The sequence below is a fragment of the Argiope bruennichi genome, chromosome 6 (genome assembly GCF_947563725.1).
Source record: "Argiope bruennichi chromosome 6, qqArgBrue1.1, whole genome shotgun sequence".
In the NCBI taxonomy this organism is placed as follows: domain Eukaryota; kingdom Metazoa; phylum Arthropoda; class Arachnida; order Araneae; family Araneidae; genus Argiope; species Argiope bruennichi.
In genome coordinates this window covers 120,670,187-120,692,917 of record NC_079156.1, presented here as the reverse complement: position 1 = coordinate 120,692,917, position 22,731 = coordinate 120,670,187, and the positions used below count along the sequence as shown (strand labels likewise).

General features: G+C 29.3%; 4 non-coding genes across 4 annotated transcripts; 2 read left to right on the top strand and 2 right to left on the bottom strand.

Moving 5' to 3' along the window:
• Positions 1-3,949: 3,949 nt before the first annotated feature.
• On the top strand, positions 3,950-4,078 carry LOC129973129 (U6atac minor spliceosomal RNA). The gene has a single exon (XR_008784960.1). It is a non-coding gene; the product is annotated as a U6atac minor spliceosomal RNA (small nuclear RNA).
• Positions 4,079-5,586: 1,508 nt separating this feature from the next.
• On the top strand, positions 5,587-5,727 carry LOC129973134 (U4 spliceosomal RNA). The gene has a single exon (XR_008784965.1). It is a non-coding gene; the product is annotated as a U4 spliceosomal RNA (small nuclear RNA).
• Positions 5,728-13,875: 8,148 nt separating this feature from the next.
• Positions 13,876-14,016, bottom strand: LOC129973125 (U4 spliceosomal RNA). Its single transcript, XR_008784956.1, has one exon. It is a non-coding gene; the product is annotated as a U4 spliceosomal RNA (small nuclear RNA).
• A 1,508-nt stretch (positions 14,017-15,524) lies between these two features.
• On the bottom strand, positions 15,525-15,653 carry LOC129973128 (U6atac minor spliceosomal RNA). Its single transcript, XR_008784959.1, has one exon. It is a non-coding gene; the product is annotated as a U6atac minor spliceosomal RNA (small nuclear RNA).
• Between the last annotated feature and the right edge of the window lie 7,078 nt (positions 15,654-22,731).

Here is a 22,731-nt window from a genome sequence, read left to right as displayed (position 1 = left end):
TGACAGAGTACTAAACTGCATCTTTGATCTGAGGCAGGAGTAATGAGGCTGATATACATGCGACGTTAATTAATGAAATAACCACAAATTACTAGATCCATATACGATGATTATGTGGGCCACTGAATATTGAGAACATCTACTTAATAATCGACCGTCATCAAAACAATTAAAAAAAAAGAAAAGAAAAGAAGGATTTTGCTGCATGTGAACATTGGCAAGGCAATAAAATTGTTGCATGAAGACTGTTATAGACGTTATGCATTTTTTCTACAGTCTGGATAAAATTTATTTTCGTAATAAAGTCGAGTTAAGAACTAGCGTTATTACGAAAAGTCTCTCTTCAAAGAGAGAGTTGTAACGGAAGAAAGGACTGCATCCGTGCCAGAAGAAATATCTGGTTAATGCAATAGTTCATGAGAAATCTATACTTCCATTATAATAGTGTTTTATGAGTAGTGTTATGTAAGTTCGGCTGGTTAAATTCAAGGCTTCCAAGGTAAAACTCAACAGGTTTGTTCAAATTTCTCAGTAGCCTCCGGCAAACGATTTCCAATAGGAAATGCGTTGCAGTAATAATAAGTGTATTTTCTATAGGTGTAAATATAAATATGTCATAATGAATACGCCGAATCAAAATTCAGATTACCCCATTATGTTAGCAGTTTCGCGAGCATTAAGTTTTCCTGCAAATGATTTACATATTTTCTATAATATGTGCATGGTATTGATTCTTCTTTTCGTTGTTTTGTCAAAGATGGATTGATACTTAGTGAGCGTTTCCCGAAACGTCTTATTTTTTTTTCAGGTGTTAAATAAACACCAGTATTCAAATACATGAAATGCATAAATGATACTTAAATAAATTCTAAATATGTATTAATATATTTAATATTTCGCTCACAAAGAAAGTTTACAGAGAAAAACAGATGTCTCACTCTTATAGGCTCTAATATAACATAGTTGTCCACATAGACTGTGGATTATCCCTCTTTCAAACACGAACTAATAAGAAATATATCAGTTTTTTGAAGCAGAAAGGAACTCTTCCCTATTTATAAAACAACCAATATAAATAAAATTCTTATATTATAAACTATTTATAAAAGTTATATCTTATGCTGTTTCCTGAAGAATAATACTAACTTTAAGAATGCGATTTAAGGCATTGTTAATTTTAACAATTTTAACCATATAATTAAGCCGCATAAAATGTTTAGTAATTAACATTTTTTAAGTAATAAGTGGTAAAAATTATAGCTAAGCATTATATTTATTACAAAATTACTATGTTAATTTAGATTCAAAATAACTATAACAATTTTCATCCTGTAAAATCTCATACCAAACTGATACCACAAAATCAAAATAAAATTGTTATGAAACTCTGGCGATTCTAGCCTGAAATACGTACATAATAGATTTATGGTTGTTTATTTCTTAATTGCTTGAACATTTCTGTAACATTCTTAATTCTCAACATTTCTTAATTTAGAATCATAAACTGATCTTAATTTTACTTTACAAAAACTTATTTCTTTAAAAGTATTATAACAGTAATAACAATATTAAATATGAATAGCAATAGCAATAGATTTTTTTTTCTTTGCAATGATGGCTAAATATAGATTTATATTTTTGAAACTATTTTTGTTGCCATATTATATTTTTCAGTTGTGAATCCATTATATACAGAACTACAAAAAAAGTTAAAAAAAAAATTAATATTATATCAAACTTTTCCATAAATATTTTAAAATTCTACAACAAGTGAATTAGTAAAATTAATTCCATAATTTTATATTCAAATGCTAAAATAAGTTTTTATAATTATTATTCATTTGAATCGTCGGTAATAAAATTTGGAATGACATTTTCAATTTAACATTTATTGAATAACTGTTTATCAAATTTGACGATTTTCTCTTCAGGACAATCTTTTGTGAAAAATTAAACGTATTGAAAAACTAATAAGACTAGAATACATCCTCTGTGTAGAAATATTTTCTTTTCGTTTTCATCATGAGAATTTCGGATGCTTTACACGAAGTTATAAAGATAATTTGGACTCTGAATAGCAAGCATAGTGTACTTTAGTTTGAAATGGCAGAATTTCAAGCTGTGATTTCCTGTTTCTTATAGAGTGGCGCTGCGGTCTTTCATCAAACTTTTGAGTGGAACATTTTTCTTTATCTCCCTACTAGTGATTTCCGCAAGGGTTTTTTTTTTCGTATAATTCAGATTTCTTTCGATTACATCATTTTGAATTTTTTTTTTATGATTAATTGTTTCTTTTCAATGGTTAAGAACTCAACTCAAACTCTAAAAAAAACTCAACAAATTCAAAAGTTAATATTCATCAAATAACGTTCCAACATCTTATGAAAATTTATTATGATAGAAATAAAACAAAGAACAAACATAGAATAGAAGGGAAGTACGATAAAGAAATAAAGAAAAATTAAACACTGTAAAAGATATCGAAAATTTGAGGACAAGAAATGAAAAGAACTATTTTAGTACTGCATAATGCTAAAGTTCTGCCCTCTATCAAGGGATGATAGAACTTATATGTTACTAGACATTCCCAAGCAATATATGTGATCTTTCTATAATGTGACAAGTAGCGAGTGAGACTCAGATCTAATTCACTCTGATCCCTTGATTTATTCATGGAGCTAGTTACTTATGCTTTACTTATGGAGCTAGATTGATAAAAAAAAAAAAAATCATTAAAAATTCATTGCAATATAAAGTAAAATTTCTTAACAATAATTAAGAATAATTTTTATTTGAAATTTTATTTTCCATCTCAAAACTGTCATTCTTAACGACGTAACATGTTATAGAATAGTTTCGAATCATCCATTCCAACAATTCCAAATTCAAACAAATTCCAACCAAATCTAGTGATATTATAAAATTTTACTGTATTGCCTTCTAACAGAAGCAATGAAAAGTAAAAATTACAAAATAAAACAAAAAATGACATAATAATAAGGAGAATCTGACCTTTAAAATAACGTCTGAAATTTAAAGTTTAGATAATTTTTTTTTAAATATTAGGACAGTTTTGAATAATGCCAAATTTTAGCCCTCTGTAAATCAGGAGAATTGGGTAATATATTTCTCACCAGGGCGAGAAGAATTTTATTGTTATAACGGATGAATTGGTACAAAACACTTGATTTTTCAAAAATTTTAAAATCTCACGAAATAACTGTCACTCATTTTGGGGACTACAAGATCAGTATCCTTGAATTTTATGCCACTGTCTAAAAGTTACATTTAACTCTAAATGTTTCATTCACAGGAAAAGTGAAGCAAAGATTAATAACATTCGCTGACCAAAATGTCACAAAAATAACATTAAATTAGACACTATTTTCAAAAATAAATAAATCTGAAATATAATTGGTAAGAATCTTCATACCGCATTGCAATGCCCTTTTTAATTTTCTCCTACACCAGTTAAATGATTAGAGCAATGCAATAATAGATGGCGCTATCTCTGCATCTAGCTCGTCATTTGACAATAGTGCAAATTAGACATTTAGTAACCTAGAAATAGAAATATATGTAAACGTTGGTTATTTAGTCCCAAGATTTTAATTTAATTTTATTATTACATTAGTTACTTTATAGGGGTATAATATATATTTGATTAGAATTCTTTTCTCGTTGCCGAGATACCGGATTTTCATTCTTATCAAATCAGGCCGAAAGACAGAAACAATGTTCTAGCAGTGATAAATGGAAAAAATGACATTAATTTAGATCAAGTAAATTAGAGGGACAATTATTAAAAAGAAAAAAGTGGCAATGAATAAAATAAACTATATTAAATTTCCATTATTTTGCAATTTTTTTGGAATAAAATGTTACTACCACTAGAAAAGTGTTTTATTTTCTTGGGTATATATATAACCTAAGCAGTTAATATAATAACGTGTTATATGAAAGGAGAGAAGGTTAGCACTCCCCTTGACAAGGACGGAATGGCCTCTGGGCCTATAACACATATACACGGTTAAGGCACATGGTTGCTTACTTCGCAGCCACTTAACCGCAATTTTTTTTCCTTAATTTCCGTGTTAGTTTTGGCTGATGACTAGCAAAAAATATCATTCGCACGGTTTTGTTTTACAATTGAAACATCCTTACATGCATGCAGATTTTGTAATTACCCTGGATAAAAAAAATTGAGCTCCATCAGTTTCAAGGAATATAAAACAGGAAAGTGAATTTTCGAGACTAAAATGTAGAATTCAACAAATCAAAATCGGAATTACTTGTTAATAAAATCAAAATATTTAATATGAAATGATGAGAATTGAAATCTTATTATTTAATGAAGTATTACAATGACTTGAAACAATTTGTAGAAATTGCCACTTCAATTATTATCTTAATTTAGAATAACTAACTACATCTCATACAATTTAGAATATTTATAAATTTTATAGTATTGCCAATTTCAAAAATTGTAACGCAATTGCAATACCGTAGGTTTGTTTTTCTTTTCCAATTATTCGAAATACAACAACAAAACAACAACAACAATAGACAAACAAACAATGGACAAAAAGGACATCTGAGACGTTCGATTTAATGCAAGCGCAGCGAAACGACTCCTTTAAGCATTGGTATTTGTTTATTAAAATAACATGACTTTGAGAGTTTGAAGAAACTTCCATCAACAATAGAAACGTTTTTGACAAATTTAACCAGAGTTCGTTAAGCATCAAAACAAGAGTAAAAATATCATAAGCATGATAAGACATAATTATAATTGAATATTTAAAAATGAAGAAACACCGTGAAAATTGAAATGTTTTAATTAGGAAAAATGTCTCATACTTGCAAATTTCAGTTTAAAATGATTGATAATTTAAAATTTTTATAAAATTAAAATTGTAATTTAAAAAAAAATCCTTTTCCCAATGATCAATTTCAATATTCCAATAACATTATCTTTCTTGTTTTCTGCATTGTGTTTGAAATAATTTATGTAATTTAACTGTTATTCATTCATTCAAAATTTTCGATGATCATACAGTATTTATATTAGCAGATTAACCTCTCGTAACTTCAAAAATTGGCGATTCAACCCTTCGGAATTCAAATAAAAACCCTAAGATGCAATTTCGAATTTAAAAATGGGATTTTTAAAAATAAAAATATTTTTTCTTTGCTAATTTGTCTTCCTTTTTGTTTTGTAATAGAACTGAAGGTCATCAATCTCTTAGTTAAAAAAATTAATTAATTAAATAAAATAAAAACTAAGATCAATTTCTGTGAATCAATTTCAGCGTCGAGAAATATCAATATATCTTCAATCTAGATCTCGACATACCTTGCATTCAATCTCTCATTATTCCGTCCTAAATATTTCGAGATAGGATTAATTTTCCAAGAATATCTTCATTAATTCTTTTTGAACTTGTATCTCAATCCACCTATTTTTCAATCTTTCACTGATACTTCGAATCAGAATAAGCTTCGAAAAATTTTACACTTAACAATTCTACCACTATTTTTAAATTTCTAGTTAATATATAAAATTTCCGAAATCCAGGAAACGTCAGCTTTGCGCAGAGGCAGTGTCATAGCCAATGAGGTTCTACCGAGGCGTGACTATTGCTAGTTGAAAACTTTTCCCAATACCCCGCCCTGTCGACGTGAAATACCGTCGGCTGAGGCAATTTTTGGAAACTCCTAAGGGAGTTTAAAATTTTAAAAGAATTCTCTTCACACCAGCAACATATCCTAAGACTGAAGTAGGAATATGTAGTGATAGCTGAATTCGAAACGTTTCCTCACGCGATTGCAGCGCCACTATTAGGAAAACCATCTTTCTCTTTCTTCGCTTGTACAAAGATTATGGCATTGGATTTTATTATGTTTCTGCATAAATTTTCATAAAGACGAATATTTCTAGATAAGGTATCTTCCTTTCATTTAAATTTCTTGTTGAGTTTATTTACGATAACTTTTATCCTATCGTATTTTATCTCTGCGAACAGGTACTTTTACCCCAGAACATACGTTAGAAGTAGGAGTTTGCACATTTCGAGAGTTCGTTTCCATTAGCGATTGCAGCGCCACTATTGGGCAAACTAATTCCGTCACTGATCGTGGTATTCGATTTTACGTTTCTGCATACATTTTCAATATATTTTTCCCAAAATACAAATTTCTAAAAGACGGATATTTCTAGATAATGTATTTTCCATTAATTTAATAGTTTATTTACGATGAAAGTTTCTGCGATCTTACTTATTCAAGTGGTAGTTTTCAGATTTGGCCGGATTTTAGTTGGATTTGAAAATAGAAGTGACTACATTGTTATCGCAAAAAAGTAAATTTAAATATTCGTTTTATAATGTCCATTAATTTGTGAATAATTAATTAAAGGGAAATTTCTTAGTGTATTGGAAGTTTTGAGATTGAAAACTGTATTAGCGTCTGGAACTCGGTCCCCTTAGAAAGAATTGAGAATTTCGATCTTTTGTCTCTTGTGACTTACTGTAGTACTTCCTTTAACATTAAAAAATTGCTATAACAATTCTGTATTAAAAAATGCTATAAAGCTTTTGTTATAATATTCTTAACCTATTCTTCACCATTTAAGAAAAATTATTAAACCTCAGTAAAATATTTCCTAAATTTTATCAAATAAAAAATTGATTTTAGAAGCCCAGATTTAATGTATCACAATGAAAGCAGGATAGAAAAATAATATATCTTCTTTCGTTTCCTATTTGGACTAATCTTTCCTATTTGAACTCTGCCCTCATCAGTTGTATGTTGTTTTACAAAAAGGCAAAAGGACTTGTCGTAATTAGGGTTGCGTGTATTTGTTGTGACTGTAATTATTGGCACGTTTTAGAAAAATAATTTTATTTGCATTCTAACTAAAGAAATTAAAAAAATTTGATTTTTACTACGAACTTCACAAGGTCACGGCTTCACCGAAGCAGTCCGCGAGAGAGTTCTGAAGAGAAAGGAAAGAGAATAGCCGGATGAAGAGCAGGGCGGCAATTACGTCACACACAGCCTAGACGGAGCCTTAGTTTACAGATATCTGATATGACATATAATTTATGATAGATATATATGATTTATGATAGGTATATATGATTTATGATAGGCATTCATTACAGACGTTTTATTGATCTTACCTTGTTGCATACCAATTTTACCTTCCTCTTAGTACTTGGTGTTAAAGCTTTTTTTAAAGCAGCAAACTATAAATTGGATTCTGTCATTACCTGGGCTTTCAAAGTAAGAATACAGAAAGTTAAAAGTAGATAGTATCTTGTAAGAATAAGAAAGAAAATGCACAACGGCCTTTTTTCCTAGCCTTTTGTTTTTGAGCATGGACTTTACCAATGTATATATTTATTTTTTTCTTTCTTTTTCTCATTTATTTATTTATATCTTTTCTCTTTTCGTTAAAATTCTTTTATTTCCTTTATTATTTTTTCTGTCTACTTTTCTGCTTTCTAAATTTAAATTGTCTATTTTTAGTAAAATTTATCATTTACTAATAATTAGTAATAATAGACTGTAAATGTATTGCATTTAATACAATACATTTACTATTTGAATTGAAAATTTTGCTTTATTCTTGGATAAAGACATTACCATGCGGTGGCCAGTAAATGCTTGGAATGGTTATTGACTAGCTTTTAGGAAGATGAATCATGATGCTTTTGTTTTCAAAAATAGAGAATTGATGGGAGGAGGATAATTAAGTAAGTTTCTTGGAGGGCAATAATAGCAGGTTTCCAATCTTCCAAAAAATGCTTCATTTGCTTAATTCTGTGGTAGTTTCCGCAAATATTTCAGCTTATGAGGTTAAGGTAATTATTAGGGAGCTATTGAATGTTGCGTTTGTTTGGCAATTGATGAAAATTTGACATTTGGAGGAATAAGTTAATCATCGTAAACATCATAGTAGACATTTGTTTAAAAAATTATTCTTAATTATGAGATAAACTTTTGTAAGTTGGACAGGACGTAAAACAAATTGTAATGCTTGATTGTAATTAGTGGATTGTTTTTCTTGAGTAATAAATGGAGTCATTTTTTTTTCTTTCTATAATCTCAAAGTCAATCCATGGATTATCTGCAGATAATGGAAGAACTTTATTATTAATAGGGTTTTTTTTTTTTTGGAGTAGTTTGCTGAATTTACCTTTGCATTGTAGGTACTTCAGTGGTGTAAAATATCTTCAATAATTACTATGGATGTGATATGAGAGAACACTTTATTTGCGATTATTTACATAGAAAGTTTCGAAAGTATATTTACATCGAGAAAAACGAAATCTGAATTAATTACACTGGAGTGGAGTTGAGTTGCAACTGATATGACGCTTATGTAATCTCCCACCTTGCAAACTTATCTAGTACCTGAAATTGCAACAAAAGTTATAAATTAAGTCTATTGGGAATTTTAATACGCCGGCCAGGTTTAGTGACAACATCAGGAGTTACTTTGGTTATATAATCATCATCTTCACTGGAATCTTGATCTGATACAACTGGAGTTGCAGGAAGTTGAGTGTTTGTATCTTTTTTTCTTTTGCTGGGCAATGAATGGTAGTTTTTCAGAACTTCTGATTTCCAAGGAATAAAGTCTTTGGAATGGTTTTAATTTTTCAACTTGAGCTGTTCTTACTTTGGCGACTCTTGAATGTCCATCTGCTCCAGGGAGGACTTCAGTTACACTTTTTAAGTGACGGTGAAGGCTTTTTCTATCAGTTTCAAGGAGAATTATGTCTCCAACATTCAAAGATTCATCTCGGGTGTGACGACCTTCATGCACTAACATTGCTTAGTATTAGTTGCGAAATCTCGTTCTTAAATCATGCCGTAGTTTTTGAATAAAACGTAAACTTCTATTTAGGTTTTTACTGTCGATTTCGTGACGCTTATATAATCTTGCAGAATATCTTATAAAAAAATGGGAACGAGCAAGTGCAGAATTGAAAATAAAGTCAAGCCGAATATTTTGGGAAATTTGTTAGAATTTCTGTGATCGGAAGTCGAGAGTGATTAGAGATTACAACTTGCTTGATCCGGTTTTGCGAAGGATCAAGAGTTCCAAAGAATTAAACCGAAAAATAAAATTCCTACAGCAGCTTGCATTGTATCGAGTGAAAAGAAAAGAGCTGAAAAAGATGACAAGCAATGCATATTTTGTAATAAGTCAATTCATAATACAACAGAATGCTTTAATGTTCCTGATTTGTCACTGGAAGAGAAAAAAGAAATATTAAAGAAAAAAGGTACGTGCTTTATTTGTTTGAAACCAGGTCATAATTCGAAGATTTGTAGGGCCTATTTGAAGTGCATTATATGCAAGATAAAACATCATAGTCCAAATATAAATCAAACAATACAGAATCCCTCACCTGAATTAGATGCCAAGATTCTCTTGTCACCTAGGAATTCATCTACATTATTGTTAATGGTATTGGTGAAAATTATCAATAAAGACAGATCTTTAATTATCCGAGGATTATTCGATACCGGTGCTCAAAGACCTTTCATAAAAAAGGATATTGTGGATAAACTAGGATTGGAACCAGTAGATTAAGAAATGTTAAGTCATGGACTTTTGGGGGGCAGTGAAACTAAACAAAAGTCAAATAATGTGTATAACATTACATTGCAAAACTTTTGTTCAAATTTCAGGCACAGCATTTCCGTTTTAATAAAAAGAAAATATATGGTGCTAAGTAATCCTGAATTTTATCCATTTTGAAGAGAAAAAATATAGATTTAAGTGATACAGGGAATTTTAAGAGATAAAGAAGAGAATTTTAAGTGCCCAATATTGTTGCCGAGTAACCATGAAATAATTCGTCGACTGATACACCAGAAACATTGTGAGTTGCAGCATGCCGGACTTCGAGCTCTCATTTCCAATATGAGGGAAAATTACTGGATTATTTGTGCCAATAAAATAACAAAACGTGTAAGCTCTCATTGTATTATTTGCAAAAGATTTAAAGCCAAACCTACGGAGCCACTTTTAGCACCTCTTCCTAAAAAATAGAATAAAAGTTGTTGCAGCATTTGAAGTCACAGGGATTCATTTGGCAGGCCCATTGTTTTTGCGTTCTGGAGAAAAGACACGGATTGTCCTTTTTACCTGTGATATTTATAGGGCTGTTTATCTTGAGTTAGTCAATTCCTTAGTCTTAGTTATTCCTTAGTTAGTCACGGAAGCCTTTATAATGGCTTTAAGAAGATTTTTTGCTAAGAGAGGTCGAGTTAACATAATCTACACTGATAACGGCACCAACTTCGTTGGTTCAAGTAATGCCTTGAAAAATCTAGATTGAGAGAAGATCATGTCGTTTTCCACTATCAAGAAAATTAAATGGAATTTCAACTCTCCAATTGCTGCATGGTGGGGTGGATGGTGGGAGTGGATGATCCGCATGCTAAAAGAAATGTTAAAAAGAATTTTGGACCGAAAGACTATTGATTATGAAGAATTGGAGACTCTTATATGTGACTGTGAAGCTACAATAAATTTTAAGCCTCTTACATATATTGAAGATAATTCAGAAGGTCTAAGGCCATTGACACCTAGTTGTTTCTTGCAAGGCCTTCCTAGTAGTGATACAACTGATTTAGACGAAATCGACAGTAAAAACCTAAATAGAAGCTTACGTTTTATTCAAAAACTACGGCATGATTTAAGAACGAGATTTCGCAACTAATACTAAGCAATGTTAGTGCATGAAGGTCGTCACACCCGAGATGAATCTTTGAATGTTGGAGACATAATTCTCCTTGAAACTGATAGAAAAAGCCTTCACCGTCACTTAAAAAGTGTAACTGAAGTCCTCCCTGGAGCAGATGGACATTCAAGAGTCGCCAAAGTAAGAACAGCTCAAGTTGAAAAATTAAGACCATTCCAAAGACTTTATTCCTTGGAAATCAGAAGTTCTGAAAAACTACCATTCATTGCTCAGCAAAAGAAAAAAGATACAAACACTCAACTTCCTGCAACTCCAGTTGTATCAGATCAAGATTCCAGTGAAGATGATGATTATATAACCAAAGTAACTCCTGATGGTGTCACTAAACCTGGCCGGCGTATTAAAATTCCCAATAGACTTAATTTATAACTTTTGTTGCAATTTCAGGTACTAGATAAGTTTGCAAGGTGGGAGATTACATAAGCGTCATATCAGTTGCAACTCAACTCTACTCCAGTGTAATTAATTCAGATTTCGTTTTTCTCGATGTAAATATACTTTCGAAACTTTCTATGTAAATAATCGCAAATAAAGTGTTCTCTCATATCACATCCATAGTAATTATTGAAGATATTTTACACCACTGAAGTACCTACAATGCAAAGGTAAATTCAGCAAACTACTCCAAAAAAAAAAAAAAAAAAAAAAAACCCTATTAATAATAAAGTTCTTCCATTATATGCAGATAATCCATGGATTGACTTTGAGATTATAGAAAAAAAAATGACTTCATTTATTTCTCAAGAAAAACAATCCACTAATTACAATCAAGCATTACAATTTGTTTTACGTCCTGTCCAACTTACAAAAGTTTATCTCATAATTAAGAATAATTTTTTAAACAAATGTCTACTATGATGTTTACGATGATTAACTTATTCCTCCAAATGTCAAATTTTCATCAATTGCCAAACAAACGCAACATTCAATAGCTCCCTAATAATTACCTTAACCTCATAAGCTGAAATATTTGCGGAAACTACCACAGAATTAAGCAAATGAAGCATTTTTTGGAAGATTGGAAACCTGCTATTATTGCCCTCCAAGAAACTTACTTAATTATCCTCCTCCCATCAATTCTCTATTTTTGAAAACAAAAGCATCATGATTCATCTTCCTAAAAGCTAGTCAATAACCATTCCAAGCATTTACTGGCCACCGCATGGTAATGTCTTTATCCAAGAATAAAGCAAAATTTTCAATTCAAATAGTAAATGTATTGTATTAAATGCAATACATTTACAGTCTATTATTACTAATTATTAGTAAATGATAAATTTTACTAAAAATAGACAATTTAAATTTAGAAAGCAGAAAAGTAGACAGAAAAAATAATAAAGGAAATAAAAGAATTTTAACGAAAAGAGAAAAGATATAAATAAATAAATGAGAAAAAGAAAGAAAAAAATAAATATATACATTGGTAAAGTCCATGATCAAAAACAAAAGGCTAGGAAAAAAGGCCGTTGTGCATTTTCTTTCTTATTCTTACAAGATACTATCTACTTTTAACTTTCTGTATTCTTACTTTGAAAGCCCAGGTAATGACAGAATCCAATTTATAGTTTGCTGCTTTAAAAAAAGCTTTAACACCAAGTACTAAGAGGAAGGTAAAATTGGTATGCAACAAGGTAAGATCAATAAAACGTCTGTAATGAATGCCTATCATAAATCATATATACCTATCATAAATCATATATATCTATCATAAATTATATGTCATATCAGATATCTGTAAACTAAGGCTCCGTCTAGGCTGTGTGTGACGTAATTGCCGCCCTGCTCTTCATCCGGCTATTCTCTTTCCTTTCTCTTCAGAACTCTCTCGCGGACTGCTTCGGTGAAGCCGTGACCTTGTGAAGTTCGTAGTAAAAATCAAATTTTTTTAATTTCTTTAGTTAGAATGCAAATAAAATTATTTTTCTAAAACGTGCCAATAATTACAGTCACAACAAATACACGCAACCCTAATTACGACAAGTCCTTTTGCCTTTTTGTAAAACAACATACAACTGATGAGGGCAGAGTTCAAATAGGAAAGATTAGTCCAAATAGGAAACGAAAGAAGATATATTATTTTTCTATCCTGCTTTCATTGTGATACATTAAATCTGGGCTTCTAAAATCAATTTTTTATTTGATAAAATTTAGGAAATATTTTACTGAGGTTTAATAATTTTTCTTAAATGGTGAAGAATAGGTTAAGAATATTATAACAAAAGCTTTATAGCATTTTTTAATACAGAATTGTTATAGCAATTTTTTAATGCTAAAGGAAGTACTACAGTAAGTCACAAGAGACAAAAGATCGAAATTCTCAATTCTTTCTAAGGGGACCGAGTTCCAGACGCTAATACAGTTTTCAATCTCAAAACTTCCAATACACTAAGAAATTTCCCTTTAATTAATTATTCACAAATTAATGGACATTATAAAACGAATATTTAAATTTACTTTTTTGCGATAACAATGTAGTCACTTCTATTTTCAAATCCAACTAAAATCCGGCCAAATCTGAAAACTACCACTTGAATAAGTAAGATCGCAGAAACTTTCATCGTAAATAAACTATTAAATTAATGGAAAATACATTATCTAGAAATATCCGTCTTTTAGAAATTTGTATTTTGGGAAAAATATATTGAAAATGTATGCAGAAACGTAAAATCGAATACCACGATCAGTGACGGAATTAGTTTGCCCAATAGTGGCGCTGCAATCGCTAATGGAAACGAACTCTCGAAATGTGCAAACTCCTACTTCTAACGTATGTTCTGGGGTAAAAGTACCTGTTCGCAGAGATAAAATACGATAGGATAAAAGTTATCGTAAATAAACTCAACAAGAAATTTAAATGAAAGGAAGATACCTTATCTAGAAATATTCGTCTTTATGAAAATTTATGCAGAAACATAATAAAATCCAATGCCATAATCTTTGTACAAGCGAAGAAAGAGAAAGATGGTTTTCCTAATAGTGGCGCTGCAATCGCGTGAGGAAACGTTTCGAATTCAGCTATCACTACATATTCCTACTTCAGTCTTAGGATATGTTGCTGGTGTGAAGAGAATTCTTTTAAAATTTTAAACTCCCTTAGGAGTTTCCAAAAATTGCCTCAGCCGACGGTATTTCACGTCGACAGGGCGGGGTATTGGGAAAAGTTTTCAACTAGCAATAGTCACGCCTCGGTAGAACCTCATTGGCTATGACACTGCCTCTGCGCAAAGCTGACGTTTCCTGGATTTCGGAAATTTTATATATTAACTAGAAATTTAAAAATAGTGGTAGAATTGTTAAGTGTAAAATTTTTCGAAGCTTATTCTGATTCGAAGTATCAGTGAAAGATTGAAAAATAGGTGGATTGAGATACAAGTTCAAAAAGAATTAATGAAGATATTCTTGGAAAATTAATCCTATCTCGAAATATTTAGGACGGAATAATGAGAGATTGAATGCAAGGTATGTCGAGATCTAGATTGAAGATATATTGATATTTCTCGACGCTGAAATTGATTCACAGAAATTGATCTTAGTTTTTATTTTATTTAATTAATTAATTTTTTTAACTAAGAGATTGATGACCTTCAGTTCTATTACAAAACAAAAAGGAAGACAAATTAGCAAAGAAAAAATATTTTTATTTTTAAAAATCCCATTTTTAAATTCGAAATTGCATCTTAGGGTTTTTATTTGAATTCCGAAGGGTTGAATCGCCAATTTTTGAAGTTACGAGAGGTTAATCTGCTAATATAAATACTGTATGATCATCGAAAATTTTGAATGAATGAATAACAGTTAAATTACATAAATTATTTCAAACACAATGCAGAAAACAAGAAAGATAATGTTATTGGAATATTGAAATTGATCATTGGGAAAAGGATTTTTTTTTAAATTACAATTTTAATTTTATAAAAATTTTAAATTATCAATCATTTTAAACTGAAATTTGCAAGTATGAGACATTTTTCCTAATTAAAACATTTCAATTTTCACGGTGTTTCTTCATTTTTAAATATTCAATTATAATTATGTCTTATCATGCTTATGATATTTTTACTCTTGTTTTGATGCTTAACGAACTCTGGTTAAATTTGTCAAAAACGTTTCTATTGTTGATGGAAGTTTCTTCAAACTCTCAAAGTCATGTTATTTTAATAAACAAATACCAATGCTTAAAGGAGTCGTTTCGCTGCGCTTGCATTAAATCGAACGTCTCAGATGTCCTTTTTGTCCATTGTTTGTTTGTCTATTGTTGTTGTTGTTTTGTTGTTGTATTTCGAATAATTGGAAAAGAAAAACAAACCTACGGTATTGCAATTGCGTTACAATTTTTGAAATTGGCAATACTATAAAATTTATAAATATTCTAAATTGTATGAGATGTAGTTAGTTATTCTAAATTAAGATAATAATTGAAGTGGCAATTTCTACAAATTGTTTCAAGTCATTGTAATACTTCATTAAATAATAAGATTTCAATTCTCATCATTTCATATTAAATATTTTGATTTTATTAACAAGTAATTCCGATTTTGATTTGTTGAATTCTACATTTTAGTCTCGAAAATTCACTTTCCTGTTTTATATTCCTTGAAACTGATGGAGCTCAATTTTTTTTATCCAGGGTAATTACAAAATCTGCATGCATGTAAGGATGTTTCAATTGTAAAACAAAACCGTGCGAATGATATTTTTTGCTAGTCATCAGCCAAAACTAACACGGAAATTAAGGAAAAAAAATTGCGGTTAAGTGGCTGCGAAGTAAGCAACCATGTGCCTTAACCGTGTATATGTGTTATAGGCCCAGAGGCCATTCCGTCCTTGTCAAGGGGAGTGCTAACCTTCTCTCCTTTCATATAACACGTTATTATATTAACTGCTTAGGTTATATATATACCCAAGAAAATAAAACACTTTTCTAGTGGTAGTAACATTTTATTCCAAAAAAATTGCAAAATAATGGAAATTTAATATAGTTTATTTTATTCATTGCCACTTTTTTCTTTTTAATAATTGTCCCTCTAATTTACTTGATCTAAATTAATGTCATTTTTTCCATTTATCACTGCTAGAACATTGTTTCTGTCTTTCGGCCTGATTTGATAAGAATGAAAATCCGGTATCTCGGCAACGAGAAAAGAATTCTAATCAAATATATATTATACCCCTATAAAGTAACTAATGTAATAATAAAATTAAATTAAAATCTTGGGACTAAATAACCAACGTTTACATATATTTCTATTTCTAGGTTACTAAATGTCTAATTTGCACTATTGTCAAATGACGAGCTAGATGCAGAGATAGCGCCATCTATTATTGCATTGCTCTAATCATTTAACTGGTGTAGGAGAAAATTAAAAAGGGCATTGCAATGCGGTATGAAGATTCTTACCAATTATATTTCAGATTTATTTATTTTTGAAAATAGTGTCTAATTTAATGTTATTTTTGTGACATTTTGGTCAGCGAATGTTATTAATCTTTGCTTCACTTTTCCTGTGAATGAAACATTTAGAGTTAAATGTAACTTTTAGACAGTGGCATAAAATTCAAGGATACTGATCTTGTAGTCCCCAAAATGAGTGACAGTTATTTCGTGAGATTTTAAAATTTTTGAAAAATCAAGTGTTTTGTACCAATTCATCCGTTATAACAATAAAATTCTTCTCGCCCTGGTGAGAAATATATTACCCAATTCTCCTGATTTACAGAGGGCTAAAATTTGGCATTATTCAAAACTGTCCTAATATTTAAAAAAAAATTATCTAAACTTTAAATTTCAGACGTTATTTTAAAGGTCAGATTCTCCTTATTATTATGTCATTTTTTGTTTTATTTTGTAATTTTTACTTTTCATTGCTTCTGTTAGAAGGCAATACAGTAAAATTTTGTAATATCACTAGATGATTATTTGGAATTGGCCGAATGGATGATTCCACATTATTCTATAACATGTTACGTCGTTAAGAATAACATTTTCGAGATGGAAAATAAAATTTCAAATAAAAATTATTCTGCATTATTGTTCAGAAATTTTACTTTATATTGCAATGCATTTCTAATGTTTTTTTTTTTTTTTTTTCATGAATCTAGCTCCATAATTAATTTAAGGGAACAGAGTGAACTAGAATTGAATCTCACTCGCTACTTGTCACATTATAGAAAGATCACATATATTGCTTGGGAATGTCTAGTAATATATAAGTTCTATCATCCCTTGATAGAGGGCAGAACTTTAGCATTATTCAGTACTAAAATAATTCTTTTCATTTATTGTCCTCAAATTTTTCTTTATTTCTTTATCTTACTTCCCTTCTATTCTATGTTTATTTTTTATTTGTTTTATTTTTTTATTTGTATCATAATACATTTTCATAAGGTGTTGGAACGTTATTTGATGAATATTTGGAGAAATTTCAATGGCTCTCTTGGAAAGGCAGATTATTAGAAATTAACTTTTGAATTTGTTGAGTTTTTTTTAGAGTTTGAGTTGAGTTTTTAAACATTGAAAAGAAACAATCATAAAAAAAAAATTTCACAATGATGTAATCGATAAGAAATCTGAATTAAACGAAAAAAAAAAAAAAAAACTTGCGGAAATCACTAGTAGGTTGATAAAGAAAAATGTTCCACTCAAAAGTTTGATGAAAGACCGCAGCGCCACTCTCTAAGAAACAGGAAATTACTGCTTGAAATTCTGCCATTTCAAACGAAAGTACACTATGCTTGCTATTCAGAGTCCAAATTATCTTTATAACTTCGTGTAAAGCATCCGAAATTCTCATGATGAAAACTAAAAGAAAATATTTCTACACAGAGGATGTATTCTAGTCTTATTAATTTTTCAATACGTTTAATTTTCCACAAAAGATTGTCCTGAAGAGAAAATCGTCAAATTTGATAAACAATTATTCAATAAATATTAAATTGAAAATGTCTTTCGAAATTTTATTACCGACGATTCAAATGAATAATAATTATAAATTAAAAAAATTATTTTAGTGTTTGAATATAAAATTATGGAATTAATTTTACTAATTCACTTGTAGAATTTTAAAATATTTATAGAAAATTTGATATAATATTATTATTATTATTACTATTTTACATTTTTTTTTTAGTTCTGTATATAATGGATTCACAACTGAAAAATATAATATGGCAACAAAAATAGTTTCAAAAATATGAATCTATATTTAGCCATCATTGAAAAAAAAAATCTATTGTCATAATGGCTATTCATATTTAATATTGTTATTATTGTTATAATATTTTCAAAGAAATAAATTTTTATAAAGTAAAATTAAGATCAGTTTATGATTCTAAATTAAGAAATGTTAAGAATTAAGAATGTTACAGAAATGTTCCTGCAATTAAGAAATAAACAATCATAAATCTATTATGTACGTATGTCAGGCTAGAATCGCCACAGTTTCATAACAATTTCATTTTGATTTTGTGGTATCAGTTTGGTATGAGATTTTACAGTATGAAAATTGTTATGGTTATTTTGAATCTAAATTAACATAGTAATTTTGTAATAAATATAATGCTTAGCTATAATTTTTACCACTTATTACTTAAAAAATGTTAATTAGTAAACATTTTATGCGGTTTAATTATATTGTTAAAATTAACAATGCATGAAATCGCATTCTTAAAGTTAGTATTATTTTTCATGAAACAGCATAAGATATAACATTTATAAATAGTTTATAATATAAAAATTTTATTTATATTGGTTGTTTTATAAATAGAGAAGAGTTCCTTCTAAATGAGCAAATTCTAAGTGAGCAAATTTAGATGTCTTTGTTGTAGAAGTCAGAATGAAACATCTGGATTGATATTATTCAAATTTCTTTCGGATGAGAGCAGAATATGTTTAATAATTGTTTTGAAATTGAATATGAAAATAATTTGAACTAATTGGAATTATTTTATTTAGAGAACTTGCGAAATTTCCATTTGTGTTATTGAATTACTGTCATATTTCGTAAATTTAATCATAAAATAATATTTCTAGTTAGATTTCATTGATTCTTAATTTTTTTTCTTAATATATTTTAATGGATTTAATGCTTTAAATATGATATGATGGCAAAATGTGTCCTATCTTTTATTGTAATTTTAGTGTAATAAAGCTCTGAATTTGAATGCTTAATAATAATGTAAGTGTGTGGAATAAAGAAAATGAATATAAAACTGGCAGCTCAGGTAGAGATAATCATAATATAATACTTTTTTCTTACTATTAATTCCAGCATACTTGTTCTAAAACTTTCTACATCATCTACTTAAGCTTTTAAGTATTAACTTACCGCACATAATTATATTCTAGAAAAATTTCCAAAATGTCTGATCAAAATTTTCACTTTATATTCAGTTTTATTTTCAAAGAATGAAGATTTATTTATGCTTAATGGATAGTAAATTCAAAATTATCTTTTAGATTAACTTCTACTTCTTTGATTCACATTCACTAGGAAGTTCGACTTTTATTTAATTGCTTTCTTATTCATAATGATGTATAATATATTAATGCTTTTAAAAAGAAACAAGTTGCCTAAATTGTTTTCTACAACATTTGTTTTATATTTGTAGGTACTTAGTCACTCTGTTGCAACTGCTTTGAATTTACATGTTACAGCTAATAACATTGAGAGCAAAGGAATAGAAACATCAGAATTCCTTGGAAGATTGACAAACTATTTGCCATTGTTAATTCAAGAACATTGTATCATGAAAAGTAAGAATTATGTGCATTAACAAAGGGCAGTTTCCATATTTCGTTCTGGGAAGAACTGATAGAGTGGATAGCAAATTGGATGATGATTAAACATAATATCAATAAAATGAATAATGAAATGACAACCTACTATTCTCGAAAATAATTAAAGGTTTACATGTATAGTTTTTTTAATTTTATTTTTTGAAAATTAATTAGTAATAATTATGTCAGTTTGTTATTTTCATGTTTTCCACTTTTTCAATTTACCATCTGAAGCATGTTAAAAATGTGACTCAAGCCAATTGTACTTTTATCTTGTAAAATTAGCATTGATATTACATAAGAACCTTTTTCTCATAGATTTTAAATTTATAAAACTAATCACTCCTCATTTGTGATTGAAATTTCTTTTTCAAATGAGCTTATGTTATATTTACTAATATTTTTTGCCTTGTAATATGTGGATTGTTTTCAATTATTTTTTTTCTTCAATAAAATAAGACAACATTATTTGGGTTGTTTGTTATTTATTGCATGATTATTCTGTAATACTAAATATATGTATTTAATTTTGTTAGAATTTGTAAAAAATTTCGGAAATTAATTTTCACTTTTAAAATAACTTACATAAAATTAAATTAGAGTAGCCAAACCTGATATTTGAGCGATTAAAGCTAGTATAAATACAGAGTATAATTGATTAAAAGTTGTCCAAATTGGAATAAAATATTTTAAAACTCATAAATTGCAGTTTAAAATCTACTGAAATATATTATAATTAATGGAAAGTGAAAATCAATAATAGAGCTTTATATAATATGCAATTCATTCACTGTAAAATTTTAAATTTGTTCTTTAAGTAGCCAAAAATAAGTATTTACCTTACATATGAATTTTTAAAAAATCATTTCCGGTGGAATAGAATTTTTAAAAAATAATTTGATGGAATTTCATAGTGAAGTGTAAATTTAATTTAATTAATCTGATACATGGTAATAATGCATCTGAATTTTATTAGTACACAACAAGCTGAGATGAAATTTTTTGTTTTTATATAAGAAGGGATAAAATAAATGAAAAAAAATATTTCAGATAACAATTTATTAGGAGATATTATTCCAAGACTGAAATTTGGCCGAGAAAAGTCAATATAATAAATGCAGTTGCTTTGTTGACATTCGTATCATGAGGTCACGAAGAAAGATGACGTCATTCCACCGCGCAATAGTTCCAAGTCGCAGATAACTACAGAGACGGCGCTACTGTCTATGTGAATGGCCATGTTAAAAAAGTTGTCATTAGTGTCTATGAGAGTGAGACCTATGGATCTCCTTCTCTGTGAATTAAGCTATCAGTTTTATAGGTAATTTTTAAGTCTTTTTCTTAACTACTACATTTATATTAAAATATTTCTTCTGAGTTCATTAAACTCAAGGAAACTGTTATTTCTTTGAGTATTATTTAAACGCGAAAAAACGGTATTACACCTCCCCCTCCCCGCCATTACAGTCTTATCTAGCGCATATCCGGGTGGTAAGTTAGAAGTCATTCATGGATAGTAGCTTAAACTTTTACATCAATAAAACAATTGCTACGTATTTTCTATGTTTTTTATGCTATTTATTATGCCAGTTCGACTGAACAATATCATGCATTAATAAAGTGTTATTCAAACAACACAAGAAATTAACAGAAAAGGAATGAAAAATTATATACCGTGTATGAAATAAAAATTTCAAGCTTTCATAGACATTCCATAATACATATTATTACAAAGAAATTATAGATGGATTGCAATGGTAACACGATAACAATTGTAAAAATTACCTGAAATTACATAAAAAATATTATATACAACGAAATACTATTCACAACTTGAAAAACAATGTAGAAAATCCATCTATTTCAAGAAGCTCATAATTATTTCTTGACAATAAGTGGCTGGAAACACTCAAAACAATACATTTCTTGCCTTTTATTTCTTTCCCTGTTGGTAGGTATGAAACTAAAAACTTAAATTATTAGAATTAAAAAAAAAAAAAAAAAGTAAAACTGAAAGATTTAATTCATAGGGAAAAAAGTTACTTCCTGAAATCTTTTTGTTTGTGAATTTTTGAGATTAGGGAAACATGCCACTTTTTCTTTACACACACACACACACGCGCACACACACACACACACACACACACACACACACACACACACACACACATACATATATGGATGTTCAGTGGTGATGTATTAGCTGTTGTTTCTAATGCGCCTGTACCCATTTGAGTAGCGCCAAGCGTTATGGCGGGAGTGTGTGGGTGAATGGGTGCTGTTGCTGCGTCAAGTGAGTCTGACGACTTTGGTTGCGGGTAGATGGCGCCACAGCAGCTGTACGAATGTTGAAGGATCACCGTCCGATATCACCAATGTGGCGAGTTGGGATGCGCGAGAATCGAACCTGGGACCTTTGTGGTTAGCAGTCCTGGAACATGACCATGATACAAAAGCAATTGCTTGTGCAGCGTAAGCTGTTAACTGGTTTATAAGCTATTCACTACAATATCTTACTAAAGGGTGGCACGCGGAAGGATGTGCGCATTACCGGAATTTCCTTTATTGTTAAAATTAGAAATCTCCTTTTTTTTTCTTTTCAATCCGGTATTGATGAATTAAACCCATCCTAACGTATGCGCAAAAGCGCGGAAGGTTTTAGAATCCATTGACAAACAATAGTTTTATTTCCCTTTGTGGTTTCGTTAATTGCGTAAAATTAATTAGTATTATTATTAGAATATAGACACCATCTTCTTCGAATATTTTAATTACAGCTAAAAAACACTCCATATTTCATAAAAGACACTAATAAAAGTGAGACAATTCCAATAAAATTACATATACATAATTTTGTTTATAAGAAAAAAACTTTTATAGTTATTTAGTTATACTTTTAAAAGTCAAGAGTTTACTAAGAACATTAAAAACAGTCTTTGTAATCAATCTGTCCATTTATTTGAAATCTTGTATTTACCAAATAAGTCAAACTCATTAGAAATTGTTTCTTCGTAATTCAAATCCACTCGTTTGACAAATATCAAACAACTCTCCTATATCTTCCTATTTCATCAAATTTATTCGCTTTATAGATTACTGTTCCACTATTAGGGTGAATGATTCTTTAATGTTTCCTACCCATTCAACAATCGATGCAAGTGTTGTCTC